Consider the following 15,294-nt stretch of genomic DNA (forward strand, 5'->3'; position numbering starts at 1 on the left):
ATATATATATATAAAAAAATAAAAAACCCTCACAGGATCAGTAGATTGTAGAGATGAAAAGGTGAAAGATGAGAATTGGCTTCAGCTTGGTTCAAAACCCATAGAAGAAGCCCTGCTAATGTATTTCGCCCAAGTGGGGCTTAATCATAGAGGCCACCAAGATTAGGCCCCACATGGTCAAAATGCATTGGGGGGGGGGGGGTATGGGTCTTTGGGTGGAGAACCAAGCTGAAGCCAAATTATAGCTCACCATTTTAGCGCTACAGTTTTGATCCTGTGAGCAGCCAGGTACAATTTTGTTGTAGTCCAAGCTGAGCCTTAAACCCCAATGAGCACCAGTATACAGTGTCACCAGCCACAGGACTTACCTTCTAGAGCAGTGGTCATCAACCCACTAACAGGCCAGATTTGCAAGATAACTGAAATACATCACAGGTGATATAATTTGCTGCTCAGTGATTGCAGTATTCTAGTCTGCATCTCCCCAAGGTAATACATAAAATCTGGCCTGTTAGTGGGCCCTGAGGACAGGGTTGAGGACCAATGGTCTAGAGCAGGGATCCTCAAACTACGTCCCTCCAGCTGTGGTGGAACTACACATCCCATGAGGCATTGTAAAATTCTGACATTCACAGACATGACTGGGCATGATGGGAATTGTAGTTCCTGAACAACTGGAGGGCCGTAGTTTGAAGACCCATGGGCTAGAGCATTCAAGTCAAGCTGTAAAAAAAATGTTTAATTTAGTCCACAACACATTTCTTTCTAGTCTCCTAAAGTTAGAGGCAACCATAGAACACACAGTTACAGGTCCATGGTTGGTGAATTAAAGAATATTACTAAACACATGGACCATTACTGCTGGACTTTAAGCAAACCTATGCTTAGAGCAGTGGTTCTCAACTCTTGTCCTCCGGACCCACTAACAGGCCAGGTTTGCAAGGTAACTGAAATACATCACAGGTGATATCATTTGCCTCTCAGTGATTGCAGTATTCTAGTCTGCATCTCCCCAAGGTAATACATAAAATCTGGCCTGTTAATGGGTCCTGAGGACAGGAGTTGAGACCTACTGGCTTAAAGAAAGAAAAAAGGGGTTGCCACTGCGTATCACCTTTTTAAGAATGCTAGTTACCCTTTCCAAATCTCTGACTTCGCCAACTACAAAGACATTGACAAGCACCAAGCTGTCACAAATTAAGGCAAAACTCCGTTTGTGCATACTTGTTCTGGTGACCATTAAAAAGAATTGACATCACAGGACAACCATGACAGAAAGACAATATTTTTCAGAAACTGGAGGACAGAAGTGGCAGGCTCCACACTCCTTTAATGTTAATGTGCCAATTTCTCTCATATATCCATCTCTGTAAAATAACGTATAGGTAATATCTCACAGCAAAAATTGCTCTCGTGCATCTCAAACTCATGCTGAACAAACAGTAAAACTTTTTGCAGAAAATCTGTTACATGGGAACTGCTTGAAGTTAGTCCCGCGTGACACCACAATCATCCAACGTGGTCAGAAGTACAGTTACTATAATATTATTCTGGACACAATGGGGGTTATTTACTAAAGGAAAATCCACTTTGCACTACAAGTGCACTTGGAAGTGCAGTCGCTGTAGATCTAAGGGGGACATGCAAGAAAAAAAAAAAAAAAAAAAAAAAAAAATACGCATTTTAGCTTGCACATGACTGGATAATAAAATCAGCAGAGCTTCCCCTCATTTCAGATCTACAGCGAGCGCACTTGCAGTGCAAAGGGGGATTTACCTTTAGTAAATAACCCCCAAAGCTTTAAATACTTAGTTGTAAAAGCTTTGAGTTCCAAACTTGTATTTTTTTTCAACATATCTGTTTTTGGAAGCAGTTCTTATCTGTCAGCGTGACCTTGATAAAATACAATAAACTACAGAAATATTCACTCCTCTCAAATATTTCAATGCCAAAAAAATAAAAAAAAAGGTCTAAGCTGATTAACAAAGAAGAAAATTTTGTATCATGGAAACAAACAATTCCCTGCAGTCCTTCAATTTGTTCAGCATAATGGTAGACATTGCATGGAGATCATACATAAAGTACCAGTCCTTACACTGCCACAAATTCCAATTTGGCATCACATGGCTATCAAATTCTAAATAAAGAAAAACTTCAACATAAGATCAGTAAGATGTCATAAAAGCAAAACACACCACAGCATCCAGTGCTCCCTTTATCACCATACTGTCTTCAGATACTCCACAACCAAAATAAAGCCCCGGTGACCATCTACACATACCTGACAACCTTTCCTTTCTGACAGCCTCATCCATAAATTATCTGAACCCACCAAGTAGATAAATTAACACAAGGCTGGGTATTTATTTTTTGAGCACAACTAACACAAACTAGATACAGCCATAAACACAGGTTTGCTTTACTGGGTAACAAAAGAACGTGCAGTCTGCAAGGATGCTTTATTGTACTTGTCAGACTTAGGATAATAGTGAGAATTGAGGTTTGTGAAACAAAAGTACAAAGCGTAAAGCCTTAACATTAAGCCCATTGTTGTATCTCCACCTAAGAAAAAAAAAGAAGGGGTTAGCCTCCAGTGAGCATTATATAATTACAGGACAGCTCCTTAAGTCCCTGTCCCGCAAATACAATATACACCATGGACACCCTCAGGATTGGGCTATGGCATCCACTGTGAACATTTAAAGGGTTAATGAGAAGGCAAGCCATACCAAGTGTAGCTTTGTACTGAAAACTTCCTGAATAAAACCCAACAATATAAATTACTCAGAAGAAGGGTTGACTCTTCTATATACAACAGTTTTCAGAAGAAGGGTTGACTCTTCTATATCCAACATATTTCCATGTGCTCAAGACATGCCCCATGAGAAATATAAAAAATAAATAAAAAAAAAAAAAAAAAAAGCCACCAAACAAACTTGAGGGGCACAAAAACTTAAGGGGCAAAGACAAAAAAAAAAAAAAAAAGGGGGGGGGGGGCCTTCACATCTAAAATTTGCAATTCCAATCAATAGATTTATTTAGTATCCGATTTAATTTAGCAGTAGCACCTTTACAATCAAGTAAAAAAAAAAAAAAAAAAAAAAAAGATATATATATAAATAAAAATAAAAATATAGCACTAGGCATTAAAAACAAAAAAGATCAGCCAATTCAATACCACAGCACTAACCAAAGCCAACAATTCAGTTGTTGACTTGAGTTAACAGCCATTTCCTTTCTACAGAAGGACAGGCACAACAACATATTAAAGATCAGCAAACTATATAAACCTGTGCAATCATCAGGAGCAATGAAAGATGTGCATCCTTTGCCATCACAACGCCAAGGGTCTTCTGTTAGGCACTAGCTACCCAGCTCTCCATGGCCAGTGCCGTTTGAAAACGCAAGTCCCCTTTTGAGTTGCTGAAGTTAAAAAAACAAAGCACAGCGCCTCCTTATGACAGCAAGAGAAACAGCAAGACTAGCAAGTGGTGACACCAATCTTGAGCTCTGCACATTGTAGAAGCTCTAAAAAAAAAAAAAAAAAACTCAAAGCTGAAAATAAGCACATGGCTATAACACAACTAGGATGAAAAACTGGCAACATTTGCAAAATATAAAAAAATTTCTTAAAAACCCTTGACATATAGAACCTGCCTACGCTATAGCTGCATAAAAATGGACTATTAACAAATAAATAAAGAAATGATAGAAGCAATTAGTATGAAAAAGCCAAATCCAAACCTAATATTATAGACCAACATATTAGATTGTAAGCTCTTCTGAGCAGGGTCCTCTTGTATTGTAACCGTTTTGTCTCCCTTTTATATTGTAAAGCACTGCGTAAACTGTTGGCGCTATATAAATCCTGTATAATAACATGTAGCCCTAATTATTGCATACTTATGGACAAGGCAAGCATTTCAACTTGTGATCAATGGCAACTGTGAAATTCACCTGCTGCTTATGTGATGAAAGCTTAAATCCCTGTACAAAAAAATAAAAATAAAAAAAACACACCACACACACACACACACACACACACAAACACACCACAACATCCTTGGAAAAATGTGATTACTTTTAAGATTCCAGCTTTCAAAGTAAAGCTGCACATCAGACACAACAAAGCAGATTTATCTATGTTTGCAAGGCAAGAAAGAAAATAGTCATTTTTCAGCCTTCTGTCCCCTTAACTCCTAGTTTATTCTCAAGAATTGATGGGTGTCTCAACTTTATCCAGCATTCCTACAGGTCCTTTTTCTTTCTTTTTTTTTTTATTAAGTAAAACTGCATCCCTCCTACAGGCTGCTGAAACCGCAGCAAAGACTAAAAAGAAGAAGAAAAAAAAAAAACACTAGGGATACAGGAGGATGGGAGCATAGAGCAAGAAAAAACAACACATATCAATAATGGCAACAAAACTCAAGGCAGGATAAAAGGGTTAAGAAAACAGATCCCTACAATAGCGGCTAGTCCTATTGTGTGGGCTAACGCAGGAATGTTTTTGTCTGTTGCAAAGTAGAAGCCAGTTATACAGTGTGAGGGTCACAGGGATAAAAACAGACCTGGACAAAGCCGCAAATAAACCTTCGCTCTGCTCTGTGATGTCACTCAGAAGGAGAAAAAAAAAAAATTCCTGTCCCTTTAAAATACCTTGACATACCTTTAAAAGCAAACACCTGCATTTCTTATCCATCAATGTATAAGATAATACAAGGTAATTGATCACTGATTGTAAAAAATAAAAGGAAAAAAGAAGAGCTGTCTGCAGTGCCAGTTTTAAACAAGGGATAAAAAAAAAAAAAAAAAAAAAAGAGAAGAGAAGAGCAGTGTTACACGTAATTTATGAAGTGTTAAAATATGGGCTACAGTTCTGTTTCATCCCTAAAAAGAATTCTATTTTGTGCCATTTTATAGATGTGTAAGCAGTTTAGAAGAAACACTGTTAAGTCCTTGTTAAAAAAAAAAAAAAAAAAAAAAAAAAGTAAACACATTACAGAGAAAAAGAGTCAAAAGAAAGAGACAGAAAAAGAGTCAAAAGAAAGAGACAGAAGAGTCAAAAGAAAGAGACAGAAAAAGAGTCAAAAGAAAGAGAGACAGAAAAAGAGTCAAAAGAAAGAGAGACAGAAAAAAAAGAGTCAAAAGAAAAAGAGACAAACATCAAGGCTGCTAAGTTACAACATGAATGCCTAAGCAACCTAAAATATTATGAGAAACTAACATTTTGGTTACATCTTCCAAAAACAAAAACATACAGAGGAGGAAACAAGGAGAAGCCAACTCTGTAGAGAAAGAAGCTGATTTTATCTTTTTCCTTAATAGTTTGTTTTTCTGTAGCCAGGAGGGGGGGGGGGGGGGGGAAAAGGCACCCATTGACAAGGTTCCTTTTGACGACTTGTAAGGGTTAATTAGTCAACTATTAAATGGCTTTTATCAGTTGTGGATTGCCTAGGCTCAGCTCCCTTTAAATCCTAGGCACAAGTAGTTTGGGGGGAAAAAAAAAAAATCCATGCATACACGTTGACCCCCCTCTCAAAAATAAATATTATATCAATGTTAGCATCAATGACAGATTAGAAGACTGCTTGTAGAACCCCCTTAAAAGCCAAGATAACAAAAACTTACAAATCTGTTAACATTAAGTGATGGTGAACAAGCAGCAGCCAGAGAGAGGAAAAAAAAGAAGTAAATCCTGCGCTGTGACATAAGCTGCTTCTATTCCACACACAACACTGGCTCACAATGCATTTTCAGACCTGTCTGGCTACAACAAGGAATGAATATTTGAATAATAAGTATGCTCACAGCATCCACCGCTTCCATCCACAGCCTGCTGCTGGCTTGCTGGTCAACGTGCACACATCCAGCTTCCAAAGAGACCCACACAGATCACAACTAAAACTGATAGCTGAGAATTGCCAATAGAAGGGGCATTAAAGCCCAGAAAAATAATCAATCATCAATGGGGGGGGGGGGGGGGGATACAGAGGAATCAAACAGGCTGATGATATGGGAACTGATGTAAAGATAGAGGAACAAAAGGCTGAAGAGACAAGAATAGGCTAAAATTCAACAGATGAATACAAAGACAGACAGGGAGGGAAGGGACTATAGGATGCTCCAATCTACACATCACCTACCTCGGTTCTATTGTGCCAGGCATGCCATCATCTAGTAGGGCACCATTTTTCTAGGGGCTCTTTTTTTTTTTAATACAGATCTCCCAGTTGCTGCACTTTAATGTTGGGCACTGTGCAGACATAAACAAGTCATAAGTATGCGTGCCATCATCCAGATAGGCACTACTACCACAGGATTGCCCACTTTTTTTTGGAGCTAGGGGTGCCCCCTTATTTTGTATTTGTCTAGAGTTGGCCCCTCTTTTTCCCCCTATTACAGATCTCCTAGTTCCTGCACTTTAGTGTTAAGCAGACATAAACAAGCCATGATTATGCATGCCATCCAGTTGGGCACTATTACCCCAGTATTGCCCACTTTTGAGCTAGGGGTGCCCCCTTGTTTTGTCTAGGGCTGTACCCACTTATTCCCCCCTATTACAGATCTCCCAGTTCCTGCACTTTAGTGTTAAGCAGACATAATTATGCATGCCATCCAGTTGGGCACCATTACCCTAGAAGTGCCCACACTTTATTTTCCTAGGGGTGTCCCTCTTTTATATTCTAGATTCCCAGTTTCTGCACTTTAGTGTTGAGCAGATATAAAAAAAGTCAGAATTATGTATGCCATCACCCAGTTGGGTTAGTTTCCTAGGGGTGCCCCCTCTTTTTTTTTTATCCTAGATTTTTCAGTTACTGCACTTTAGTGTTGAACAGACCGGGAAGTATGCATGCCAGTTGGGCACCATTTCCCTAGGATTGCACCCCCCCCCCCCCCTCCAATTTTATTTACCTGGTGCTGCCCCCTCATTTTTTATTCTAGATTTCCCAATTGCTGCACTTTAGCGTTGAACATAGACAAACAAGAATTATACATGCCAGTTGGGCACTATTTCCCTGGTGCTGCCCCCCCTTTTTTTATTTTTCTATTGGCCCCCTCAGATTTTTTTAATTCTAGATCTCCCAGCTGCTGCACTTTAGTCCTAAGCAGTCACAGACAAGTCCTAAATATGCATGCCACCATCAAGTCGGGCACTATTTCTATAGGGTTGCCCCCCCATGTATTATTTTCCAAGGGGTGACCCTCATTTTTGTTTTATTCTAGACCCCTCAGTTGCTGCTCTTTAGTGTTGAGCAGACATAAACAAGTCCTAAATATGCATACCATCATCCAGCTGAGCACTATTCCTGTAGGGGTGCCCCTAATTTAAGGGGTGCCCCCTTTTTTTAATTCTTGATCCCCAGTTGCTGCACTTTAGTGTTGAGCAGAAAAACAAGTCATACATGCAATCATTCAGTTGGGTGCTAGCTTGCACCCTAATTTTTTTAAGGGGTACCCCTTATTTTATTCTAGATCCCTAGTTGCTGCACTTCAGTATTTAGAGTAGAAAAACAAGTCATACATGCAATCATTCAGTTGGGTGCTAGCTTGCACCCCCATTTTCCCCCAGGGTTACCCCTTATTTTAGATCCCCAGTTGCTGCACTTCAGTGTTAAGCAGACAAACAAATTCGATATGCCATCATCCAGTTGGGTGCTAGTTTTCTAGAAATGCACCCCTAATTTTTATTCTAGATCCCCCCCAGTTGCTGCACTGTAGTCTGGAGCAGACGTAAACAAGTCCTAATGATGCATGCCACATTTCCTTGGCATGTCACACCATGGCATGGATGGGGAGCCCAGTGTCTGCATGCTCGGAGACGATCCATATAGCCGGAATATATGGAGCAAACAATGGATCATGACACATTAGTATTCCAGCCCCATACCTAAGCCATGCACGCCACTCACCTGCATTAATCACCCATAATATTCACCATACTAAGCCGGGGATGGATGCACGGTGCATGCTGAGCAGAGGGGGACGGGCGGCTGATCTCCTAGGGCTGAGCCGGTAGGTAATGCATGCAACGGTAAGTTGGTAAGTTTTGGCGATCGGCTGACTCTAGTCTGTAAGTTGCAGCGCGATCCTCCTCATTGTCGGGTCCCGGGCGGTAGGTTGCGGTAAGTTAGTGTCTGTGACACTTGGAGCTTGCTCATGAATGAACCTGGGGCTGATCTGAGGATTGTCACAGGCTGATGGCAGGAGGGGGCTACCAAAGTGACAATAAGCCCCCCCACCCCTCTCCATCCAATCACAGCCCACCTCTCGCACACACAAATGCTAAGTTGTCGGGAGTTTCCTTTCTCTATGTCTGCCTGGACTTACCTGTGATGAGCGGTCTCCGCAGGCATGTAGGTGAGCGGGGATGGTGCTTGTTAAAGCAGCCGCCAGATCCAGCAGTTCGCAGTGCCCGCTCTCAGCCTCTCTAACTCCTCTCTCCTTTAAGGTTAGCAAATCAACACAGTGGGTGACGTCAGGCCCCGGCTCGGGGAACACATGCCTTGCTCCCTCCCATGCTGGATCAGCCGTGCCGCCATGTTTAGTGCTGGCAGGACTGGGGGGGGGCTGCTCGGGTCCCGTTAGTTGTGGGGGGAGCCAGGAGTTATGCGGACAATGGAGCTGGGCGGCTGGGTCTGACTTGTCATGCACCTGTCATCTGCTGGGCGCATTTCAAGACTAATACCAACCAACATCAAGTTATTTCTTCCCTTTTGGTCTGGTAAAGCCAGGAATGTAATATAATACAGCTACCACTAACACCAATTATGGGACACTATTCCTCCCACTAACACCAATGATGGGACACTATTCCTCCCACTAACACCAATGATGGGACACTATTCCTCCCACTGACACCAATGATGGGACACTATTCCTCCCACTGACACCAATGATGGGACACTATTCCTCCCACTGACACCAATGATGGGACACTATTCCTCCCACTGACACCAATGATGGGACACTATTCCTCCCACTAACACCAATGATGGGACACTATTCCTCCCACTGACACCAATGATGGGACACTATTCCTCCCACTGACACCAATGATGGGACACTATTCCTCCCACTGACACCAATGATGGGACACTATTCCTCCCACTGACACCAATGATGGGACACTATTCCTCCCACTAACACCAATTATGGGACACTATTCCTCCCACTAACACCAATTATGGGACATTATTCCTCCCACTGACACCAATTATGGGACACTATTCCTCCCACTAACACCAATTATGGGACACTATTCCTCCCACTAACACCAATGATGGGACACTATTCCTCCCACTGACACCAATGATGGGACACTATTCCTCCCACTGACACCAATGATGGGACACTATTCCTCCCACTGACACCAATGATGGGACACTATTCCTCCCACTGACACCAATGATGGGACACTATTCCTCCCACTGACACCAATGATGGGACACTATTCCTCCCACTGACACCAATGATGAGGCACTATTCCTCCCACTAACACCAATGATGGGACACTATTCCTCCCACTGACACCAATGATGGGGCACTATTCCTCTCACTGACACCAATGATGGGGCACTATTCCTCCAATTAACACCAATGATAAGGGACTATTCCTCCCACTGACACCAATGATAGGACACTATTCCTCCCACTGACACCAATGATGAGGCACTATTCCTCCCACTAACACCAATGATGGGACACCATTCCTCCCACTGACACCAATGATGGGGCACTATTGCTCCCACTGACACCAATGATGAGGCACTATTCCTCCCACTAACACCAATGATGGGACACTATTCCTCCCACTGACACCAATGATGGGGCACTATTGCTCCCACTGACACCAATGATGAGGCACTATTCCTCCCACTAACACCAATGATGGGACACTATTCCTCCCACTGACACCAATGATGGGGCACTATTGCTCCCACTGACACCAATGATGGGACACTATTCCTCTCACTGACACCAATGATGGGGCACTATTCCTCCAACTAACACCAATGATAAGGGACTATTCCTCCCACTAACACCAATGATAAGGGACTATTCCTTTTACTGACACCACTGATGGGGCACTATTCCTCCCACTGACACCAATGATGAGGCACTATTCCTCCCACTGACACCAATGATAAGGGACTATTCCTCCCACTAACACCAATGATAAGGGACTATTCCTCCCACTAACACCAATGATAAGGGACTATTCCTTTTACTGACACCAATGATGGGGCACTATTCCTCCCACTGACACCAATGATGGGGCACTATTCCTCCCACTGACACCAATGATAAGGGACTATTCCTCCCACTAACACCAATGATAAGGGACTATTCCTCCCACTAACACCAATGATAAGGGACTATTCCTCCCACTGACACCAATGATGAGGCACTATTCCTCCCACTGACACCAATGATGAGGCACTATTCCTCCCACTGACACTAATAATGAGGCACTATTCCTCCCACTGACACCAATGATGGGACACTATTCCTCCCACTGACACCAATGATGGGACACTATTGCTTCCGTTGACACCAACAATGGAGAATAATTAGATGGAACGGCTGTGGTAATTACTAAGGCAGTGAAACTGATGCTATTACCTGTGCAAAATAATAGAAGGCCTGAAAACATGACCTGTTGGGGATAGGACTGACATTGAGAAACATTGCCTTAGAGATTCTGTACAGTACCTTAGGAGAGGAAAATTATCTGACTAGCTAACTCTGGTGATTAAACCTTTCTAATACACACTATATCACTATATACAGTATATATATATATATATATATCATATATATTTGAATATAAGCCGAGGCACCTAATTTTACCACAAAAAATGGGAAAACGTATTGACTCGAGTATAAGCCTAGGGTGAGAATGCAGCAGCCACTGTAAGCGGAAAAGAGGGTCAATGCCTCACTGTGCCCATTGTAGCCTCACTGTGCCCATTGCAACCTCACTGTGCCCAACCTCACTGTGCCCAATCTCACTGTGCCCATTGCCACCTCACTGTGCCCAATATCACTGTGCCCATTGCCACCTCACTGTGCCCAACCTCACTGTGCCCATTGCCACCTCACTGTGCCCATTGCCATCTCACTATACCCATTGCCACTGTGCCCATTGCCACCTCTCTGTGCCCATTGCCACCTCACTGTGCCCAACCTCACTGTGCCCATTGCAACCTCACTGTGCCCAACCTCACTGTGCCTATTGCAACCTTACTGTGCCCAACCTCACTGTGCCCATTGCCACCTCACTGTGCCCAACATCACTGTGCCCATTGCCACCCCACTGTGCCCAACCTCACTGTGCCCATTGCCACCTCACTGTGCCCATTGCCACCTCACTATGCCCATTGCCACCTCTCTGTGCCCATTGCAGCCTCCCTGTGCCTGAGTGTATCTGAAAGTTTTAAGGCTTAGTTTAAAAGTCGCAGTCTCCTCCTGGTCCCGTTCCATGATAGGCATTTCCCAAGGACGTCCTCTTGTCCGAGGTTGAAAAGACGTCCGTGATTGGCGGAACACTGAACACCTATCACGGAAGGGACCAGGGGGAAGCTGCGACTTTTAAACAATGGACACTCGCAGCCCTTCAGGTACAGTGACTCGAGTATAAGCCGAGGGGGGTATTTTCAGCCCTAAAAAAAGGGCTGAAAAAGTCGGCTTATACTTGAGTATATCCGGTATATATATATATAAAATATATCAGTGCCAAAGATCGGTTTATTTGTTACTTCAACACATTTTCTCAAGACTTATATAAAGGATAATTGTGCGTTGTACCCTGTGTGAGAGCGATTCCTCCAGAGTAAGGTACCAGATAGGCTGCACACAATAACAGGGATTTACTAAAATTGGAGCACTCAGAATATGGTGCAGCTGTGTATAGTAACCAATCAGCTTCAATTAAGCTTTGATAATAAAACCTGGAAGCTGATTGGTTACTATGCACAGCTGCACCAGATTCTGTGTACCAGTTTTTGTAAAACTCCCCCAATGCGTGCATGAAGCATGAAGCTAACTGAATCCACAGATTCTCTTCAGCAGCCAAATCGCATGCCAAATCGGCGGCTATTGCAGGCGATGTAACCGCTCAAATCGGGTGTGACGCCGACTTTGCGGCACCGCACCGATTCCCAAAAGTGGTTTCTGTACTACTTTTGGCGATTTCAGGTGCGATTTCAATACACATCGGTGCAGGAAACCGCACAGATGTCTCTGAAATCTTCGGACTGACATGCGGGAATGAAATCGTGCGAGTTGAGCTGAACTCGCATGGTTTCATTCCAGCAGCAGTGTGCCCATTGCAGCCTCCCTGGGCTGAGCCCTGGTTCACATTGGTGCGTTTTGACATGTGATTTGAGATGTCAAATCGACGGCAATTACACCGTCCTAATCGGTGTGACGATGAATTTGCGGCGCCGCCGCACCGATTTCAAAAAGTAGTTTCTGTACTACTTTTTGCGATTTCGGGGTGCGATTTTCATTGACATCTGTGCAGAAACCCGTACAGATGTTTGTGAAATTGCTGCCGAATCTTGACAGACATGCGGGAATGAAATTGTGCGGGTTCAGCGGCTTCATTCCCGCAGCTCAGTGTGAACCTGGGCTGAAGGTGGGAGTAGATTGAGTTGCTTAGAAAAATACACTGGATGCAACTCAGCACCAGTGGCGGCTGGTGCTCAAAATTTTTGGGGGGGCGCAAACAAACGAAAAAATAAATAAAAAAATGCAACCTCACTGTGCCCATCAAAGGCAGCCACTGTGCCCATCAAAGGCAACCACTGTGCCCATCAAACGCAGCCACTGTACCATCAATTGTCACCACTTTGCTATCAATTGTCGCCACTGTGCCATGCCATCAAATGCAGCCACTGTGCCATCATTTACCACCACTATGACCATGAATTGTTACCACTGTGCCATGCCTTCAAACACAGCCACTGTGCCATCAATTGTCGCCACTGTGCCCATTAATTGTCGCCACTGTGCCATGCCATCAAACGCAGCCACTGTGCCATCAATTGTCACCACTGTGCCATTAATTGTCACCACTGTGCCCATTAATTGTCACCACTGTGCCCATTAATTGTCACCACTGTGCCATGCCATCAAATGCAGCCACTGTGCCATCAATTGTCACCACTGTGCCCATTAATTGTCACCACTGTGCCATGCCCTCAAACGCAGCCACTGTGCCATCAATTGTTACCACTGTGCCCATGAATTGTCGCCACTGTGCACTGTAAAATGCTGCCAGATTGCCCCCCCCCCAGCCCGGCACTTACCTTTCTGGGGTCAGCCAAACTCTTTCCACCATCCCTCGATGTCTTCTCCCGCCCTCGATGAAGCTTCAGCCAATCAGGTTACCGGTCAGAACCGGTGAACCTGATTGGCTGAGACGCCTGTCAGTTTTAACTAGGGAACGCACACCCCGTGCGTCCCCTGGTTAACTATTTGGAAGCCGAATACAGCCCTGGCTCTGATAGGCACTTCCAAAGCCAACCAGCTGCTGTTATTCAGATAACCGGCGCTCACCAGGGGGCCGGCCATCTGAATAGTGGGCGGCAGCAACAATACATAAATTCATGCAATGCATGAATCTATGTATTGTATTCAGTGGCGGTGCGGGAGCGAGAGGGGGCGGCGCTCTTGTGCCCTCTATGGACACACTGCCACTGCTCAGCACACAGAATTGTTGTATAAAGTCAGCCTACAACAGGACTGGACTTAAGCCCCATACACACTATTAAGCGCTGTACACACGGCCGGGAATCCCGTCAGGAAAAAAAAACGTTGGTTTTCCTGATTTGCCTTGCAAAACCGTGTATACAGACAGCCACTCAAAAGAACCACCGTTCTTTTGAATGGCAAGAACGCTGTGACGTCATCGACTACGGCAAGCCGGTGTCTCGTCACATTCGATGCCGTCGCCGCCATCTTGCTACACCCCACAATAGACAGGACAGGAAAACTGCTAGGGAGCATACACACGGCCAGGATTCCCGGCCAAATGCTCTCCTGACAGTTTTCCCACAATAAATGGAGCTTTCTTTTGGTGGTATTTGATCACCTCTGCGGTTTTAATTTTTTTGTGCTATAAACGAAAATAGAGCGACAATTTTGAAAAAAAGCAATATTTTTTTACTTTTTGCTATAATAAACCAGTTAACCACTAGGGGGGTTAAGTGTCTCCTAGGGAGTGATTCTAATGGTGTGGGGGCTGGGCTACATGTGACACAACACTGATCACTGCTCCCGGTGAGAGGGAGAAGACGATCAGTGTCCTGTCACTAGGCAGAACAGGGAGATGCCTTGTTTACACTGACCTCTCCCCCTTCTATTGGGTCCCGCAGGCACGGTCACGAAGCTCACGTCAGGGGTGTGTGTGCCCGCACGGCGTGAAATTCAAAGCAACGTATATATATGTATACCGTATGTACTTGAGTATAAGCCGACCAGAATATAAGCCAAGGCACCTAATTTTACCACAAAAAAATGGGAAAACGTATTGACTTGAGTATAAGCCTAGGGTGTCCATCTGCACGCCTCACTGTGCCTTACTTTGCCTCACTGTGCCCATGCCTCACTGTACCCATGCCTCACTGTGCCTCACTGTGTCCATGCCTCACTGTGTCCATGCCTCACTGTGCCCATGCCTCACTGTGCCTCACTGTGTCCATGCCTCACTGTGTCCATGCCTCACTGTGTCCATACCTCACTGTGCCCATGCCTCACTGTGCCCATGCCTCACTGTGCCCATGCCTCACTGTGTCCATGCCTCACTGTGTCCATGCCTCACTGTGTCCATGACTAGACTGTGACATTTAACATGGGAGTCTATGGAAGGGGTGCCTGGCTTTGAAAAATTGGTGTTTCCCAGCCGTAGGTCCCCCAGACAACAAACTTTGCACATTTGTAGAGGAGAAATAGGGCTACATGTGTGCCAAGTTTGGGGTCCAGAGGACCTACGGCCGGCTGGTACCGAGTCCCCAAACTCCGGGAGATCTGGAGCAAAAAGGTGACTCGAGTATAAGCCGAGGGTGGCATATTCAGCACAAAAAAACGTGGCTTATACTCGAGTATATACGGTATATACAGTGCTTTGTGCAGCCGTGCCATTCTGCCGACGTACATCTACATGGCACGGTCGGCAAGCGGTTAATCACCACTGTTTTATTTTTGCTACAGTTTATAAAGGAAAAAAAGAGCAAATATTTTTAAACAAAAAATAGTTTTCTTTGTTTTGCTATAAAACAAATAATAACA

The 15,294-nt window shown here is 44.1% G+C and overlaps 1 protein-coding gene across 5 annotated transcripts in view; it reads right to left on the reverse strand.

Annotated features, from left to right (window-relative positions):
• Nucleotides 1–8,533, reverse strand: part of ZBTB16 (zinc finger and BTB domain containing 16) — a 171,300-nt gene extending 162,767 nt beyond the window's left edge. The window contains exon 1 of one of the 5 annotated variants that reach the window (XM_040326036.1): nucleotides 8,329–8,533. The gene's annotated coding sequence lies outside the window, so the exon portion shown is untranslated. Of the gene's footprint in view, nucleotides 1–3,290; nucleotides 3,416–5,628; nucleotides 5,760–5,808; nucleotides 5,924–7,910; nucleotides 8,139–8,328 lie in introns of those variants that run through there. The other 4 variants (XM_040326039.1, XM_040326040.1, XM_040326038.1 and 1 more) reach the window with 4 other exon arrangements.
• Between the last annotated feature and the right edge of the window lie 6,761 nt (nucleotides 8,534–15,294).

This window comes from Rana temporaria, chromosome 10 (assembly GCF_905171775.1).
Source record: "Rana temporaria chromosome 10, aRanTem1.1, whole genome shotgun sequence".
In the NCBI taxonomy this organism is placed as follows: Eukaryota; Metazoa; Chordata; class Amphibia; order Anura; family Ranidae; genus Rana; species Rana temporaria.